Source organism: Pelophylax lessonae (genome assembly GCF_965119305.1).
Source record: "Pelophylax lessonae genome assembly, chromosome: 1".
Taxonomy (NCBI): domain Eukaryota; kingdom Metazoa; phylum Chordata; class Amphibia; order Anura; family Ranidae; genus Pelophylax; species Pelophylax lessonae.
Genome location: NC_138768.1, coordinates 209,604,610 through 209,624,054, shown reverse-complemented (window position 1 = coordinate 209,624,054; position 19,445 = coordinate 209,604,610).

The following is a 19,445-nucleotide window of genomic DNA, read 5'->3' as shown; positions in this document are numbered from 1 at the left end:
GCAAGTTGCCACTACCCCGCCTGGAAACGGAACATCCCAGGGGGTCAATTTTATAGACTCCGGCGCAACTGTTCCAATCAAGTGGATTACTGTGATCAGGGAACCAGAATGAAGGAATGCTTCCTAGACAAGGGGTTTCCGCTACCCCTTGTTGAGGAGGCTTTCAGATCACATTTGGAGCCCAAACCGACCCAAATACGCAACCAAGCTGATAATAAAAACACAGTTAGGTTTATAACTGGCTGCAATGACCAACATAGGGCCATTTCACACATTATCAAGAGACATTTTAATATTCTTCATCTCGACAGCAGATTAGGTCCCAATTTACCCCCAGTACCACAGGTTACCTTTAAAAGGGCATGCACAATTAAAAACATCTTAGCCTCAAGCAAACTTAAACCCCAGGTGCGTGCTCCCAATTACATCAGGTTTTACTTTGATAACTGCACGGGCACCTATCAGTGCAAGAAACGCGGTTGCCTGACATGTCAATCCATAGTGCAAGCTTGCACTTCCATCAAAAATTGGTGATGACATCTTCCACATCAAGCAATTTATCACATGTTCTACCGAATATGTGATATATGTACTAAGATGTCCATGTCAATTGATTTATGTGGGTCGCACTATGCGGACATTACGAAAAGGATAGGAGAACATCGCCGATTCATCCATAAGGGATGTGACAAGCATAGCGTCCCACGTCATTTTTTTAAGTTCCATAACAAGGACTTTAGGAAACTCGAGGTCATGGCAATAGAAAGCATTCCGAAAGGTACCTTGACAGAAAATGAGCGTTTCTCTCTTTTATGTAAAAGAGAGACTTATTGGATCTATAAATTCAATTGCCTAGTGCCCCAAGGCCTCAATGAAGAACTAGAGGTTAATTGTCTTGTCTAATGGAGTTTTTAAAAAAATATTTTTAAACTTTTTATCGTCCATTTTATAATTTTTTTAATATTGAGCCTGCGAGTGTATAGAGAGATCCAGGTGCATATGGAGATTTTTTTATGCTAGGGTGTATACCCATTTATTTATTATTTTATTTCCAGGTCATATTGATAGCCATTTTTTCATGATGTCCCTTATGGTCTGTTATATGACAGTATAAGGGCTATGTTCATATCATCATATTGGTGTACAATTTGGTATGTACATGGATTATTTATGCATATGACAATGTTTGCATTATTATGCTCTTACCTCCATGAAGCATTCTGGGTCTCCAACATGCCAGATAAAATATTTTTCACAATATTTAACATTACATTTTATATATATATATATATATATATATATATATATATATATATATTGTAAGGGATTAGCTCGGTGGTAGGCGTATGGGTGACCCCTTTGGGGGTGCGTTTTCACAGAGATAGCCGATTAGAGGTTGAAAAACAAGACTGATTTATTCATGCAATTTACTTAACACAATTGCAAGCATCAAAACAGCCAAAATAAAATAAAAGACAAAATAAATCCTTGCCTCTGTGGGCGGCTACCTTCTCACAGCTGGAACCTACCTAAGAAGTCTTTCCAACCTACTGTTGGGCCGACACTGCTGATCCTACAGCAGACACTCAAATGTCCATTTGTTTGCTTTTCACACAGCACAAACATTGTCCATTGTTAACAGGATCCTTTACTCTTCAGATTCTTCACATTGAACACAGTTCATTTAACAGGTCCCTTTACTCTTCACACTCTTCACATGGAACACTTTGTCTTCTCACCTTTGAGACGTCTTCACTCTTGGTTACCCTCCTTAGCTTCACATCGCTTTAGGGGGTCTTCTCCCATGCTCACCAGCTTGTCGGGAGGCACACATCCGACTGTCCCCCTCTCCCAGCCCACACGGCGACAGGCGGCAGCAGTCCTTCTCCCATGCCCACACGGCGTCGGGAGGTACACGTATGTCTGTCCTCCTCTTCCCAGCTCACACAGCGACAGGAGGCAGCACTCAATAGATTTTCTCTGGACAAATTATAGAGACCTTGATCTCCTCATTCTGAACAGCTGAAGGCCTTTCAACTTCCTGCTGGCTAGCTCTGTAGCCAACACCCTAAATTAATTAATGGACTTTCTAAATCAGGTAGAAATGTATCTCCTTCCTGTGACTACATTCCCAGATTTAGCTGACTTCCTGTTACATACCCCCCCCTCTTGTTTCAACCCTAGGGTTGGGACACAGATTTCCAGGCACGCATGTGTCAAGCACTGCTGACTCACTGATAAGCCTCCTATTATCCTCAAGCTTCCGGATGAAACTGTTTTGTCATCTTCATTGACGGATTTCTCATAAATGCCACACAGTTTGTCTCTCATCTCATATACACATTCTTCAACTGCATTTTTGGCATCATTTCGCTCCTTCTCGTTTCTGTCATCTTCATTGACAGCTTTCTCATAAATGTCAGACAGCTTGTCCCTCATAACCGTCTGTCCAATCCACCATGGAGGACCGTGATCCATAGGCAACTCAATTGGGCTAGTCTTAATGTCTTCAACATTCTTAAGACGCCTCTCTCTGCAATCCATAAATGTTTTCCACAAAACTTTGAGAACCTTTGCTTCACTAAGCTTTGTTCCAAGTAGGGACTCTTGACATCCCTCTGTGACTTGAGTTGCCTCTCCATACAGCTGTACACAATCATTGACTTTTTGTTGTAAAAGGGAATGATCTTCCTTCTTGAGCTTTGCTTGCTCTAAGATGCTGTGCAGAGGATTTTCCAATTGAGACAACATGCTGTCACACATTTCTTCAAAGTGACCCCTGTTCCTTTTCCCAGAGATATCAATATCATTCAAACATTTCATATTCATAGGCAGATCTGAAGCATTTGCACTCATCAACTTCTTAAACTTTTCGCCCTCCTGAGCGAGTCGCAGTAAAGGCCTACTATTTGATTTGATATTCAGTTTATATTTCTTGCCAAACTCTTCACAGAAGTAGTCAACCAGAACATCATCAACTTTCCTTACACCAACATAGGGGTTAAAGGCAACAACACAGTTGAACCCAGCGATCTGGGTGGTATCCATTATAGACCTCCTCTCTGCATCAGTGAAGAAGCATGGAACTGCAACACATTCTTTTACAGGTTTCTTCAATGCACTTTCTGCTGAACTATTTGACCGCTCAAGGTCACCTAGTTCTTTTTCTCTATCTGAATTCCACATGGAATGCATCTCAAGATCACGATCAAACTTCTGCCACCCGTCTTTCACCAGTTCCATTTTGGAAACACTCCCTGAAAGGCACTTATTCATTTGCTTCACGTTTTCACCAACAGCCTTAGTTTTCTCCACTAGGTTTTCAGCCTGAACTGAGAAATCACCACATTTCTTACTCCGCTCCTTTGTTTGCTGAAGTTCTAATGATACATTTTCCAATGCTTGAAGTTTTTGAAGGAACGGTTTATTCCAAAGGGGTGATTCAAGCCACATGTCGTCACATTTCTGAGGCTCACTCGGGACAGACCCCAAAACACTGATCCTTTTAAAAACTGCATCAGGCACACTATCCCCTCTTTGGGACAGATCCTCTGTTGCCTGGAATTCCTCTTCCAGTTCCTGCAACGGAATCTTCATCTCTTCTACTTGCTGTTCTAAGGCTCGCTTAGACTTTTCTAGCTCCTGAACGCTTTTCACAACATCATCCTTGGAGCTGACCAATTCTTCCATTTCTGTACGCAGCTGTTTGTTAACACTTTCTAGTTCAGCCTTACACTCTAGAGCTTCCTCCAAAGAGCGAGCCAAGAACAGGGCTTTGCTCTCGTTATCACGCGCCTCCGCTTCTGCGCGGTCGCGTTCTTCTGCATATTTTGCAGACACAGTTTTCTCTTCACCAAGCATCTGATCAAACTTCTTTTTCACATCTTCAACACACTGTAATGAACCAACGCTTTCTTCCATGCGTTTTTTCATATCCGCTATCTGAGCTTGCAATGTTGCGACTTGCTCTGATAGGTTTTTCTTTTCTTCCGCCTCCTCTTTTAATTGTTCCAGGAAGCCATTTTTCTCATCTTCCATTTGTTTGAGCTTTGTGCTAAAACTCAGCCTTTGACACCTCTCCTCCTGTAAGAGTTCCTGCGTGTCTTGCAGCTGCGATTCCAAGATAGAAAAATCTTCCGCAATTTCTCTAGATTTGCTGTCTGCTTGAGAAAGCTGATTTGTAACATTGTCCAGCTCAACCTGCAGTCGGTTTGCCTTCTCTGACAGCTTAGCACACAATCGGTCACCTTCTGACACCTTCACTTGCGATTCCAGAAGCTGTGCCTCTACTTTTTCCCTCTTATGTTCACAATCTCCTTTTCCCTGCATAAGAGCCTTCACCTCATTGGCTAGCATCTGGGAATAAGAATGTAATTCTGCCACACAGGCTTCTTTCTCCTTTAACTGCTGCTGGAAACGTTGGGCTTCCCCTTTCCAACTTTCACAGTCTGCACGTAATTCATCTACCACATTGCTCAAAGTGGTGAGCTCATACACAGTACTCAGTAATTTAGCCTCTCTTTCACTTTTCTCATTGTTGCTGAGAGACAATGTCGTTTTCAGAGCGACATTCTGTTCCTGCGACTCCTGCAGGTCTATTTTTGTAACTTCCAAACACTGAAGACTTTTTTCCAGCTGATTACTCAACTCCAACATATCAGCCATACTTTGCTTCTGCAAAGTCTGAATTTCACTTTCCTTTTCCATGAGGATGGTATCTTTCTCCATTATAGTCTCTCTGCGTTTTTGCAACTCGACCAAAAGAAGAGCAGTGGATTCTTCCCACTGTAACACATGAGACTTGAGTAGTTCATTCATTTCCTGCAAGTTTCTATGCTCCATTTTAAGCAATTCCAAGGCTTGTTCCTTTTCTTCCATTTTCCGTTGCAAGGCATCCAACTCAGCCCTGCACACATACTCGGTTTCCTCCAAACCGATGGCCTCCATTGGCTGCTGGCGTCTCTGTTTCCAGCCTGCCATGCTCTCTTGATGAGCCTTTTGTTGAGCTGCAAAGCTCTGCTGAAAATCCGCATTTGCCTGCTGTTGAGCTGCATTTGCTTGCTGTTGAGCTGCATTTGATATAATCAGATGTTTCAACATCTCCTCCATTTTGAGTTTACTTTTCATCTGAGCACACTGCGTCTCCATAGCGGTTTCATCAGTGTTGCTAGGGACAACAACCTTCCTCTTTAGTAGACTCTCTTTAGGCATGGATGGGGCTGGTTCAGACGGCAACATCCCCTCCATCCATAGAATCCGGTCTCTCATTTCATCTATCTTTGCATTTTTCAGGCGTTTGGATCGCCCCATCTTCAATAACTCCACAAACAAATTTTTCACAGTCCAGCAAACAATTTTCAGACCACTGTCTCTTCAACACATGTAGTTTTTCTCTCTCTTGCAGGATCTCTTTTCCTGCACACACAGTTTGTGCAGTCCCTTGCACCAGACACAACAAAGTTCATCAAATAATTTTGAGACCGCTGTCTCTTTAAAACACTTTTTTTTTTTTTTTTTTTTCTGTCAGGATCTTCTCTCCTGCACACATAGATTGTGCAATCTCATGCACCAGATAAAGTTCATCAAACATTTGCACTTCCTTGCAGGGATCTCTGCTTATGCCCACTGCATACCTCCACCATATGTAAGGGATTAGCTCGGTGGTAGGCGTATGGGTGACCCCTTTGGGGGTGCGTTTTCACAGAGATAGCCGATTAGAGGTTGAAAAACAAGACTGATTTATTCATGCAATTTACTTAACACAATTGCAAGCATCAAAACAGCCAAAATAAAATAAAAGACAAAATAAATCCTTGCCTCTGTGGGCGGCTACCTTCTCACAGCTGGAACCTACCTAAGAAGTCTTTCCAACCTACTGTTGGGCCGACACTGCTGATCCTACAGCAGACACTCAAATGTCCATTTGTTTGCTTTTCACACAGCACAAACATTGTCCATTGTTAACAGGATCCTTTACTCTTCAGATTCTTCACATTGAACACAGTTCATTTAACAGGTCCCTTTACTCTTCACACTCTTCACATGGAACACTTTGTCTTCTCACCTTTGAGACGTCTTCACTCTTGGTTACCCTCCTTAGCTTCACATCGCTTTAGGGGGTCTTCTCCCATGCTCACCAGCTTGTCGGGAGGCACACATCCGACTGTCCCCCTCTCCCAGCCCACACGGCGACAGGCGGCAGCAGTCCTTCTCCCATGCCCACACGGCGTCGGGAGGTACACGTATGTCTGTCCTCCTCTTCCCAGCTCACACAGCGACAGGAGGCAGCACTCAATAGATTTTCTCTGGACAAATTATAGAGACCTTGATCTCCTCATTCTGAACAGCTGAAGGCCTTTCAACTTCCTGCTGGCTAGCTCTGTAGCCAACACCCTAAATTAATTAATGGACTTTCTAAATCAGGTAGAAATGTATCTCCTTCCTGTGACTACATTCCCAGATTTAGCTGACTTCCTGTTACAATATATATATATATATATATTCTTTATTCATCATTATTTTTTATTTGTTTATTATTTTTTATTATTTATTTTTTTGCACACAGATTATTATTTTTTTGCACACAGATTTCTTTTTCTATTTGATTTGTTCAATTTTTTCCATTTATCCCTTATTTCCTGTCAGCACTTTTATTCCTCCACATTCAGCCTATAGGGGGGCTTTTTCATCGGCTAGTCAGCCAACCCCACCCACCATTTGGCTTCTTAGAGCCCCCGATTGCCTCTAGCCACAACTTGACAAAGCTACTAATGTAGCGAAACATGTCGTTGTGGCAATTGGGAGGCTCTGTAGAAGCGAGCGAACACTTTCCTCCAGCTCCCCCGGCCTCCAGGTGATCCCCTCGCCGGCTGCGGACGTACATCTGGCCGACAGTGGTGACGTCATCAGTGTGCGACCTCAGGCGCTCACAGCGGGCATTGGTGAAGTACAGCGTGGGCTCCGGTCCAGGAAGCGGCCGCACACCGGACCGTTTGAGCCCCCACCCCCGCTGGGACCCGCTCCTCTTTTCCACTGACCTACGCTGCTTTTTCTTACCACCTGCCAGCTTCCTCCCTTCCCTGGGACCGACATCAGGGATTTTTGCTGAGGCAGCAGTGACACACAGAGGCTTCATGGACCGGTATTAGGATTTATTTTAATATACATATATTGCTTCTTCATTGTGGACCAATACAATAAACTTTTATTGGACTATTTATCTATGTCTCTTTTGGGGTTAATTGCCAGTTACTAATACACTTGAGCGCCATCCTTCAATTTTTTCTTTTATTACGTCTACAAGCTATCCAACATATAGGATTGGGCGAACAGTGTTTCTATGGACATTTTGTGTTCTACATACATGTGTATATTCTTCAGGAGATTACCTTTTGGAGTAGCGCCAGAACTCTTTTTTTGAGCTATGTGTTCTTCCAATAAATGATGTTGTTGTTCCTGTTTTACCCTCAACTCGGAGCTTTGTCTCGTTCTTGGGGGGATTCACTGTATGCTGTTGGAGACTGATTGCTAGGAGTGTAAGCTGATGTACTGTATGCTTTTCCTGTTCGTCTGCTAGCAGCTATTCGTGAGGTTCCAGGTTGGAGTGCTATTTTGTATCCAGTTCGGGAGTTTGGTGTTCTGCAGTAGCTGTGCCTGTCTCTCGGAAAGGGGCATATCGCCTAAACGGATTTTAACCCCTTGTCTGCTGAAACGGTCCGTTACAATAACATATAAGGCTGATTAGGCTTGACACTCTATTCTATATAAGATATATTCTCTATTCTTTAACTGTATTCTTTATGTAAGTGTAAAGGGTATATCTTTGTCACATGTACAGTGCATCCCGAAAGTATTCACAATGCTTAACCTTTTCCACATTTTACAGCCTTATTCCAAAATGGATTAAGTTCATTATTTTCCTCAAAATTTTACAAACAATACCCCATAATGACAATGTGAAAAAAGTTTGTTTGAAATCTTTGCAAATTTATTAAAAATAAAAAAGGAAAAAAATCATATGTACATATGTATTTACAGCCTTTGCCATGACACTCAAAATTGAGCTCACGTGCATCCTGTTTCCACCGATCATCCTTGAGATGTTTCTACAACCTTATTGGATTCCACCTGTGGTAAATTCAATCCATTGGACATGATTTGGAAAGGCACAAATCTGTCTATATAAGGTCCCACAGTTAACAGTGCATGTCAGAGCACAAACCAAGCCATGAAGTTCAAGGAATTGTCTGTTGACCTCCGAGACAGGATTCTATCAAGGCACAGATTTGGGGAAGGGTACAGAAATATTTCTGCAGCATTGAAGGTCCCAATGAGCACAGTGGCCGCCATCACCCATAAATGGAAGAAGTTTGGAACCACTGGGACTCTTCCTAGAGCAGGCTGCCCGGCCAAACTGAGCGATCGGAGGAGAAGGGCCTTAGTCAGGGAGGTGTCCAAGAACCCCGTGGTTACTTTGTCGAAGCTCCAGCTTTTCTCTGTGGAGAGAGGAGAATCTTTCAGAAGAACAACCATCTCTGCAGCGCTCCACCAATCAGGCCTGTATGGTAGAGTGGCCAGACGGAAACCGCTTCTCAGTAAAAGGCACATGACAGCGCGCCTGGATTTGCCAAAAGGAACCTGAAGGACTCTCAGACCATGAGAAACAAAACTCTGGTCTGATGAAACAAAGATTGAACTCTTTGGCCTGAATAGCAAGCGGCATGTCTGGAGGAAACCAGGCACCACTCATCACCTAGCCAATACCATCTCTACAATGAAGCATGGTGGTGGCAGCATCATGCTGTGGGTATGTTTTTCAGTGGCAGGAACTGGAAGACTAGTCAGGATTGAAGGAAAGATGAATGCAGCAATGTGCAGAGACATCCTTGATGAAAACCTACTCCAGATCGCTCTGGACCTCAGACTGGGGTGAAGGTTCATCTTCCAACAGGACAACGACCCTAATTACACAGCCAAGATAACAGAGGAGTGGCTAATGGACAACTCTGTGAATGTCCTTGAGTGGCCCAGCCAGACCCCAGGCTTAAACCCGATTGAACATCTCTGGAGAGAACTGAAAATGGCTGTGCACCAACACTCCCCATCCAAACTGATGGAGCTTGAGAGGTCCTCCAAAGAAAAATGGGAGAAACTGCCCAAAAATGTGTGTGCCAAGCTTGTAGCGTCATATTTAAGAATACATGAGGCTATAATTAGTGCCAAAGGTGCTTCAACAAAGTGTTGAGCAAAAGCTGTGAATACTTATGTATAGTACATGTGTGATTTTTTTAATAAATTTGCAAAGATTTCAAACAAACTTCTTTATGTTGTCATAATGGGGTTTTATTTTGGAATAAGGCTGTAACATAACAAATTGTGGAAAAAGTGAAGCGCTGTGAATACTAACAGAAAAGCTATCTTGCAGTTACAGGGATGAGAGAAACCATTGGCAGGGGTATATTCAAATCTGCTAGTAAATCTAACACTCCCCCTCCTCCTAGACTGACAATGCAGCTGTCCAATACTGCCCCCTTTGCACCTTCATCCAGAGTGGTGTGTGCATAACAGTTTTATTACTGGCCAGATCCCCAGGGGAAAACAGTGCACCTACTGTATGTGTTAAAATGTATTGTACCCTAACATTTCATATTCCTTAAATGTGTCTGTGTTTCCATGTACTTTTATTAAAAAGTATCCTGTTTTCTTTGTATTGCTTCCGTTGTGTGAAATACCTGGTGATCCTGCCTCTCCTCCTGCTTTCCTATTTTAGACTGACCATGCCCAGGGTATGGGAGCACATCCAGCCTAGAGTGGTTAGTTTTCTTCTTTGCATTCTACTTGGGAGCACAGCCTGTCTGTGATCCAGTAGTCAGACTTATGCTGACACCCCCCTCACCCCCTCATTGGGATGATCAGTGTACTGCTGTTTCTTAGCCTCCTATTCACACATCCCTTGCAGTCTCCATCCCCACCTCTCTAAGCCCCTTATGCAGCTGAGAACAGAGGTCATACGATCACTTATAAAATCAGGAAACAAGGTATTTAAAATTTTGTTTTTGTATATATACACACAAACATTTTGTCTGTGATTCAATTTTAAACCAAATGGGTTGTTTTACAAGGTTAGGGTTCACATATATATTATTTATTATTTTCAGATTAGCAATTACTATTTTAAAACTAAAAAATAAAGTCATCCTAAACATTAAGTACAGGTTAGCGGCAAAGCAGCCTTTGTCAGTTGTGTAGAAACCCATTGAAAAAATGACAGTTCTCTCTGCGGGGATGTTCCTGAGTTAATGAGAAGACAGAGAACTCATTAATTAATCAGCAGGTTGGGAGGCCCCATGCTTTTAGCAAATAGTGCTTCCTCTGCGGGCTACAAACTTCATAAAGGTTCTTATTTGTTCCTACTAGAATCTGAATTGAAATCATTACAGTCTGGTCAAATGGTGCTGGTGTATTATCTCTGTAAATAAGATTACAGCCAAAAGCGTACCGATAAAAAAGCAAATTAAAAAATATTGGAAAGCTAGTTTGTATTTAAAAAGGCAAACATTCATGAAGGACTGTATATAAATACATATTGAATTAAATATCTATATAAATAGGAGTATATTTGGGGGTTCTAAGTCATTTTCTAGCAAAAAAATTATAATTTTTACACATAGGAGAGAAATGTTGGAATTGAACCGGTAGGGAAGTAGTTAAGGAATCCCTAGCAACATCTGGAGGAATCCCCATGGTTGGGCTCCAGGGGGCAGAGTGAGGCACATTGGGGGCGTGGCCTGGTTGGAGTCCAGGCTGAGGTTGCCACTCTCAAACTGACCATAGGACCATGCGGATGTGTGACTACAGGAAACACCTCTTTTCCTTCTTTGAAACATCTGGAGGAATCTTAGGGTTCCAGGGAATCCTGGTTGAGAAGGGATGCCCTACAAGAGTAGTGACAGTTGCAGATAGGAGAAGAAAACTGGGAGGGGGGCACAGGCTCTTGGGTGGATTTGTGAATAAACTTGGGAGGGGGATTTGAGTTTGGGGAGATTTGAGAGGGGGGGCAAACATTTTTGCTGGTGGCAGAGTAGATTGCAGGAACCAGAACCACCTGAAAAGGTATGAGAACAGCAGCACTGTTACTAATGAATAGTGACAAATAATTATCATTATGGAAAAACAGACATTTGAGATGCAGTTTTTGATGTGTTATTGTACAACTGCTACAACTATGCTCCAAATGCTGCAGTAGAGATCAATAATCTCTGTGGTGACTATAGGAGTCCAAGCATCCTGCTCCATTTGGGGGCCCTCTTCACTGACTCCTTGTTTGCAGGTTTAATTTGTCCTCCTGTATCGCATTCCACTCTACTGAAGAGAGCCAGAGAGATCCCACTGCCGTTGAGGAGACTCTACTGTGGAGAGTCTAAAAAGTAGTTTGTGTGGCTCTGCCACTGGTTGGCATTGGGTACTGAGGAGAAATGGGTACCCAGTATGAAAAGTGTCTAGGGTCCACAAAAAGGAAAATCTGATCCTGATAAAAGGTTTGATGAATTGCAATATTTAGAAAATTTGCAATATACAAGCTTTTGTTCTAGCTACAGGCTGGAAGATATGTCAAAACATCTATTATTAGAAAAAGCTGAACTATTGATATTCATTAGGCAAAGCTTTTATGTTCATTATGTCCTTTCCAGCATACAGTTTGCTAGAAATGTCAGAAAAGTATTTATACTCTAGCACCCTCCTAGGTAGGTGCTAGAAGAGAGAATATCGTTTTTGTATCGTTTCTGCTTACCTTAGAGATTGCCAGGTAAATTTATATTGCTCTTTGCCTACCAGAGAGCAGGAATTGTTATTGAGGTCTGCTCATGGTGTTCAGGTGCAGCTCAGCTTGTCGGAAGTGTATCACACTGGTCCAATAGGAAGGCATATTGGACAGTGGGAGGAAACCTGACAAATAAGTGCACAGGTATTTAGTACAGCCCTGGTGATTGGCAGAAGAAAGTGCCTCTGTGCATGCTGTGATACTGTATAAATGCCAAGGGCACGTGTGCTTGGGGTCTTTCAACTGGTGAGTAGGGTCCCGGAGGATGGCGGCAGCTGCCCCTCCTCTGTAGAAGTTGTCATGTGGCCTCAGGTTGTCAACCTGAGTACCTGAGAGTCATAGAGGAGCTAAACCCAGATGTCCTGCAGAGCTGACTGGAAGGGAGACACCGGAAAGGATCTGATTCTGCCTACAGACCTATGTTATGGGGCCTGTTCTGAGAGGGCCACCCCTTCTGCTAGATGAGTCAGTGGACGAGTGTCAGTAAAGGGGATACTAGAGAGTGTCCTGAAGATAATGTAGTTGCATCAAGTCTTCTGCTAGAGAGAGCAAGAGGACTTAATTTTTCCATACAATAGGCAGTATGGTTAATGCAGTGTGTCTGCTTCCACAAAATACCTGGTAAGGCCAAGTGAGAGTTGTCCTTATCAATAGTTCAAGTTGGAGTATCCCACTATTCCCTTCTCCCATTCAAGTTCAACAATAAATACCGAAAACCAAATCCCCTGGACTGTTTATTGAGTAACAAGCCATTGGGAGTAAGGATGAATGTGTGAACTGTCCCCTAGTGACTGTCTGCAGGTAATCAGAATAGACCTAAGAAGTCATCACACTGCAAGCCCTACGGGGACAGTGTTACACTACTATTGGTTGCCAACCACTTTACACAGGTCTGTTACATTTTCTAATAATATTGTATTAGGTAGATCTTCTAATTTGTATACAGCATGTACTAAAGTAATATGTGGTACTACTGCATAAAGTTTTATTGGAGATCATTTCATCTTTTTTAAACTATGCAGATCATCCAGCATAAAAATAATAAATGAGCTGACTTTGTTTTGAATGGGTTTTAGCCAAAGTTAGATAAATAGTTGTTTTAACCTAAGTGTTACAGACAGGAGAATGTGATGAATAGACCTGATAATCACTGCAGGAAATCCTTCTTTAGAAAGTGCATGTTAGATTTCTAAATAGAGGAAACCAAGAAGACCATAGAATTTATCAGGGGTTTAAATGAAAACAACAGCCATTTCTAGAAAAATATTTACTTTATGATAAATGAAGATTTACCATATCAGAAATGTGAATCATTACAATACTATAGGTGCCCACTGGAAATTAATTAAGCTTACATAATACTATTTGGAGCTAAAGCTTTACACTAAAAATGGCCGAACCCAATCTGTAAGGGGAACTTTGATTGGGCAGGTGTTGGAGCCAAATTGTACAGTTCCCCTGCCCCACTTCTTCAAACTATACTATAAACATATCACATTGACACACTAGCAGAATCTTCAGTGTGCAATGCCACATGCAAGGTTTGACTTTCTGTAGAAGTAGTTTCAGTACAAAGTGCAGGTACTCATCTTTGAGCCATTTTCCCTCTACTCATGTATCCCTCTCCTCGGGAGCAACACAGAATTGGGACCACTTCTTTATATATACTAAACCCATAGCATTAAGCTTCCATCACCAAGTCACAGTCAAGGTGCTCTCATTAGTATACCATTCTCTTCCTCATGTCTCTTCCATAGCATTGCCAAGACGGGCATGCTCCCAGATGATACAATTCACTCCCAGGCATCACCACTGTTCACATAGAGGACTCTGGCCAGACCTCCAATGCCTTATGCACCCTGCTGCAGGAAGGTCAGGGGAGACAGGGTGACTACAGCAATTCTTCCCATGTTCTGTACCACCTTGCCTGGGACTTCAGCACTGCAGATCAGCACCACAGCCACAGGAGTCAACATCTTAGCAGCTTGGCGTACCTCACTCCCATTCCCTGTCTATATGGGACTAAGGAGGGACATTTCTAAAAGGAGAGCTAATGCCTAAGTACAACTTTATTGTCCCCCCCCCCTCCCTTGCAGATCCATTTCCTTCCCATTCTCCTTTTATCTCTTATATCCTTCATTAAACCCAGACACATGTTTACCTTTATACGTGTTAATCATCTAAACGCACGAGGAAACTACCTAAAAGATAGATAGCCTCATTGTCAAGTACTGACTCAAGGAATGCTAACCTTTTACTTCACTTAAATGTATGTACACTTTTATAGCTACTTCTATGTTATGTAGAGGTATCCCCCAGATGGGACCCACTGAATATATGATAACTTGAGTTCTTCCCTACTTGTACAGAGGCTGCTTTCACACCAATGCACAGTTTAAAAGCCCACTGTCTGAAAACAGTCTAGGGGTTTTTATTTTTTAGGATTTATAGCTAGACTTGAACAATGGGAACAATGGGAGAGGGTGCAGGGTATGGGATACTGCAGACTGTAAAATTCAATAAGAGGAATATTCTGTGCTACACTCCCAAGAGATAGATTTTTGCTAAACTTTAGGATACAGTTCTCCATGAGAAAATAACTACTTGGCTCAGATCTTCCAATAGTACACAATCATCAGGATCTTGTAGAACAGTCCGTACTTACATGGCCAGGGAGTAGGTGTGCCCATTCCTCTAGATGTCTTCCAGTGAGGCTTTACAGACTGTATTTGTCAGGTGAAGTTTCGAGGTGTTGAGGTTAACTTTGGGTGTAGCCCCCCCCCCCCCAGCTCTGCCACAGCTGAGACCTTGATGAGCAGCAACTGGTCTTAGTAGAGCTCTTCTGCCAGGCAGGAAAGTAGCCCCCAACCCCCCCTCTCCCACACTGATGGAATCCTTTCAACAGGGAGGCCCTGATGCTCTGGAGTTCACACTATTTATCAGCCTCTCCTGTCTGAACTATGCAAAGTTTGGATGGCTGGACATTTGTTGAACCCAGTGAGAATTTTGCCAACCCCAAATGTGGCACCTACACTTTTTTGAAGTCTATGTTGCCTAAATTTGTTATTTTTTCCTGGCCTTTTCCAAGGTCAGTTTGCAAGCATCTATTTAATAAAGGGGCACGGGTAGCTGGGCACTGCCTCGTGGAACATGTTTTTTCCTTTAGGGAACACTTGTTCCCCCCCTCCTTACCAGTCTGCCCAGACTGCATATCTGGATAAGAGTCTGGTATGAGTTTTAGGGCGACCCTATGCAAGAAAGATAAGAAAAAGAAAGAAAGAAAAAACCCCTCCTGAACAATACTCATTCTTGAAACACACAAGTTAAGGGTCTTTTGTGAATACAGGTGCATGATGATCCATTACTGGTCTGGAATGCCTTTAAAGTATTAAAGCATTTTTGTGGGGTATTTTTTATTCAAGACATGAACCCTATCAAGATCTCCATGATGGCATGGAAAGCATTGGTGACCAGATAGATACATTAGAATGAACAGGCATACATATATTTTCCTAACTAACATACAGTAGCTGAATGTCTGGCAGCACAAGATACTTTGAAGTATTTATCCAACTGTAAAGCAGAAAATTTAAAATGTCTTTTTTGTATGGGTGGCCTTTTGGCTATTATTGTGAAATTGCAACAAACCTCAAAGTATATTGAGGTCTTAGGCTGGGTTCACACACAAGTCGCCCGACTCTGAAGCGCAACTTCAGTGGGGCTTGCAAATTACTTCTCTAATAGAAGTCAATGCAAGTCGCCCCCAAAGTAGTGCAGGAACCTTTTTCTAAGTTGTTAAGTTGTTCTGATTAGAACGGGTCTATTGCACTTGATGGATCGCGACTTGTCAGGCGGCTAAGTTGCCTGACAAGTTGCCCCAGTGTGAACCGGGACTTAGACCCCTTTCACACTTGTGCGACTTGCGCTAAGTGGCATGATAAGCCATAAAGCCAAGATTTCCAATGACTACCTTTCATATCTGTGCGACTTAAAGCCACATTGACTTAAATTTGATGTGACTTGAGGTTCATAGACCTCAAGATTACACAGGCATTGCTTCAAGTCATTTGGAAGTTGCATTAAAGTCATGCGGCAAAGTCGCGCGACTTTCAGGTCACACAAGTGTGAAAGGGGTCCTAATATCAGTCCCTAAGTAGTTGTGGTTTTAAAAGAACAACCCCAATTATTTTATACTATACAATACTGGGATGCCCAGGCCTTTATTCAAACTATGGAATTTTCTACAATGTAAAAACCTACAGGAAATTTTGCACATATGGAAGTTGTGCCAAATAATGCTGGTAACAATATTCTTAAAAAATACAAAATATATTCAATAATAAAATAAAATCAGACATACTAGACACTACATGTGGCAATGGGGAAGAGATATAATATATGTGTGTTGATATTCATTAGCTCCATATAAGCAATTTTACAAACACACTCGATTTGATGCACATATGGACAGCAGTATCGACGCATTTCATGGGGCAGCACCCACTTTCTCAGGAGACAGACACATTTTGTGTATCTGTGGAGAGACGATGTCATAAGGAGAGGAAGTAATTTATATAAACTTCTGTATATATATACAGGTCCCTCTCAAAAAATTAGCATATTGTGATAAAGTTCATTATTTTCTGTAATGTACTGATTAGCATTAGACTTTCATATATTTTAGATTCTTTACACACAACTGAAGTAGTGCAAGCCTTTTATTGTTTTAATATTGATTATTTTGGCATACAGCTCATGAAAACCCAAAATTCCTATATCAAAAAATTAGCATATTTCATCCGACCAATAAAAGAAAAGTGTTTTTAATACAAAAAAAAGTCAACCTTCAAAAAATTATGTTCAGTTTTGCACTCAATACTTGGTCGGGAATCCTTTTGCAGAAATGACTGCTTCAATGCGGCGTGGCATGGAGGCAATCAGCCTGTGGCACTGCTGAGGTGTTATGGAGGCCCAGGATGCTTCGATAGCGGCCTTAAGCTCATCCAGAGTGTTGGGTCTTGCGTCTCTCAACTTTCTCTTCACAACATCCCACAGATTCTCTATGGGGTTCAGGTCAGGAGAGTTGGCAGGCCAATTAAGCACAGTTATACCATGGTCAGTAAACCATTTACCAGTGGTTTTGGCACTGTGAGCAGGTGCCAGGTCGTGCTGAAAAATGAAATCTTCATCTCCATAAAGCTTTTCAGCAGATGGAAGCATGAAGTGCTCCAAAATCTCCTGATAGCTAGCTGCATTGACCCTGCCCTTGATAAAACACAGTGGACCAACACCAGCAGCTGACATGGCACCCCAGACCATCACTGACTGTGGGTACTTGACACTGGACTTCAGGCATTTTGGCATTTCCCTCTCCCCAGTCTTCCTCAGGGTCCGGTCACCTCTTCTCGTTGTGCAGCATTTTCTGCCACACTTTTTCCTTCCCACAGACTTTCCACTGAGGTGCCTTGATACAGCACTCTGGGAACAGCCTATTCATTCAGAAATTTCTTTCTGTGTCTTACCCTCTTGCTTGAGGGTGTCAATGATGGCCTTCTGGACAGCAGTCAGGTCGGCAGTCTTACCCATGATTGCTGTTTTGAGTAATGAACCAGGCTGGGAGTTTTTAAAAGCCTCAGGAATCTTTTGCAGGTGTTTAGAGTTAATTAGTTGATTCAGATGATTAGGTTAATAGCTCGTTTAGAGAACCTTTTCATGATATGCTAATTTTTTGAGATAGGAATTTTGGGTTTTCATGAGCTGTATGCCAAAATCATCAATATTAAAACAATAAAAGGCTTGCACTTGGACCAGTGTACAAAGCAAGGTCAATAAAGACATTGAGGAGCAAGTTTGGAGGGAGGAACTCAACCGGCCTGCACAGAGTCCTGACCTCAACCCGATACAACATCTCTGGTATGAATTAGAGCGGAAACTACAAGCCAGGGTGTCAGGGCACAAACACCAGGAGAAGGGCTCTAGGACCCAGCAGCGCTATCAGCAACTTAGCAGGAGAAGGACTTTAGGACCCAGCAGCACTACCAGCAATTTACCTGGGCCAATATAAGGAAGCCTGCCAGTGATTTTAGTTGCTGGTTGATCTTCGGCTCCTCAGGTGTGTTATCCTTGTGATATTCCAGTTCCTGTTTCCTGTTACCGACCCGGCTTGTCCTTGACCTGTCTCCTGATTGCTTCCTGTGTTTGACCTCGGCTATCCACCTGACCCCTCTTGCTCTGACATCCACCTGGCTCCTGATCTTGGCTATCCACCTGACTACGCTTGCTCTGATATCCACCTGGCTCTTGATCTTGGCTATCCACCTGACTACGCTTGCTCTGATATCCACCTGGCTCCTGATCTTGGCTATCCACCTGACCATGTTCCAGTCTCAGCATTATCCAAGTCCTGCAAACACCTCACGGGCGCCACCTGTCTGCTGATCCCACTCCAGCACTCCAGCTGTACTCTGCATCCTTCCGTACACAGTCCAGCAGGCGACCCGTGTTACTTTGGGCCTGACCTCTCCTGTTCTCATCCTCAGGGGGGTCTGGAACTTAGCCGCAAGGGAAGCCCTCTCTCTCCATTGGCCTCCAGCACTAGGTACGTGATACAGGGCTTCTCATCCAACATTAGTGCCTGACCTCAAAAAATGCGCTTCTGGAAGAATGGTCAAACATTCCCATAGACACACTCCTAAACTTTGTGGACAGCCTTCCCAGAAAAGTTGAAGCTGTTATAGCTGCAAAGGCCAACTCAATATTGAACCCTATGGACTAGGACTGGGATGCCATTAAAGTTCATGTGCGTGCAAAGGCCGGCATTCCAATAGTTTTGACTATATAGTGTATTTCGTCCAGGAGTTCCACTGTACAAATCATTTGCAGACATGTGCAGACTACAGATTTATATGAAGCTCTAGAGGCTAATATGCTAGCTGTGTCCAATAAAATCCTGCCTATTTATACTTTGATGCACAAGATATAGTGAAAACTTGTTAACTGGGACTGCAGAGAGATATGTTATACATCTCTGTCTGGAATATTCCAAATTTTATGGAACTCAATAAATTAAAGTTAATATGTAGATTGGTGGTCCACATTTTAGGTTCAGGAAATACATCAATTAATGGAAAACAGAAAACAGAGAGCTGTAAACATTCAGATCATTACAACAACATTTACCTCAAACTACGTGGTTTCTGTTTATGCGGGTTCTTCATGCTTTTTAGGTGCAGGGAAATGAGACTGTGGAACTTAGCCTGGCACTGATATTTAAGTTAATCAAATGACACATACCAAAGGTTTTATCTCGAGCTGTAATGGAATGATTCCAGGTGGGAAAGGCAAAAAGGAAAATATGTGGGATGTCTTGGCCAATAGCCACAAGGCCTTTTTAAACACATCTAAGCTCTACATTGTAGTGATATCCCATTATACCCCAAACACTTATTTGACTTTGGCAAAAGAGCAGATCCCCATTGCTTAAGGTATTAAAAGGTTCATGGTGACTTGTTGATTATGATGTGGAGGTTCCCAAAGTTGGAATGCTGCTGGGATTCAGTTCTTACCACACCAAGCTGTCCACAGCATTTCTTTGTTATGCATAACGTAAGAACTGCTACACAGA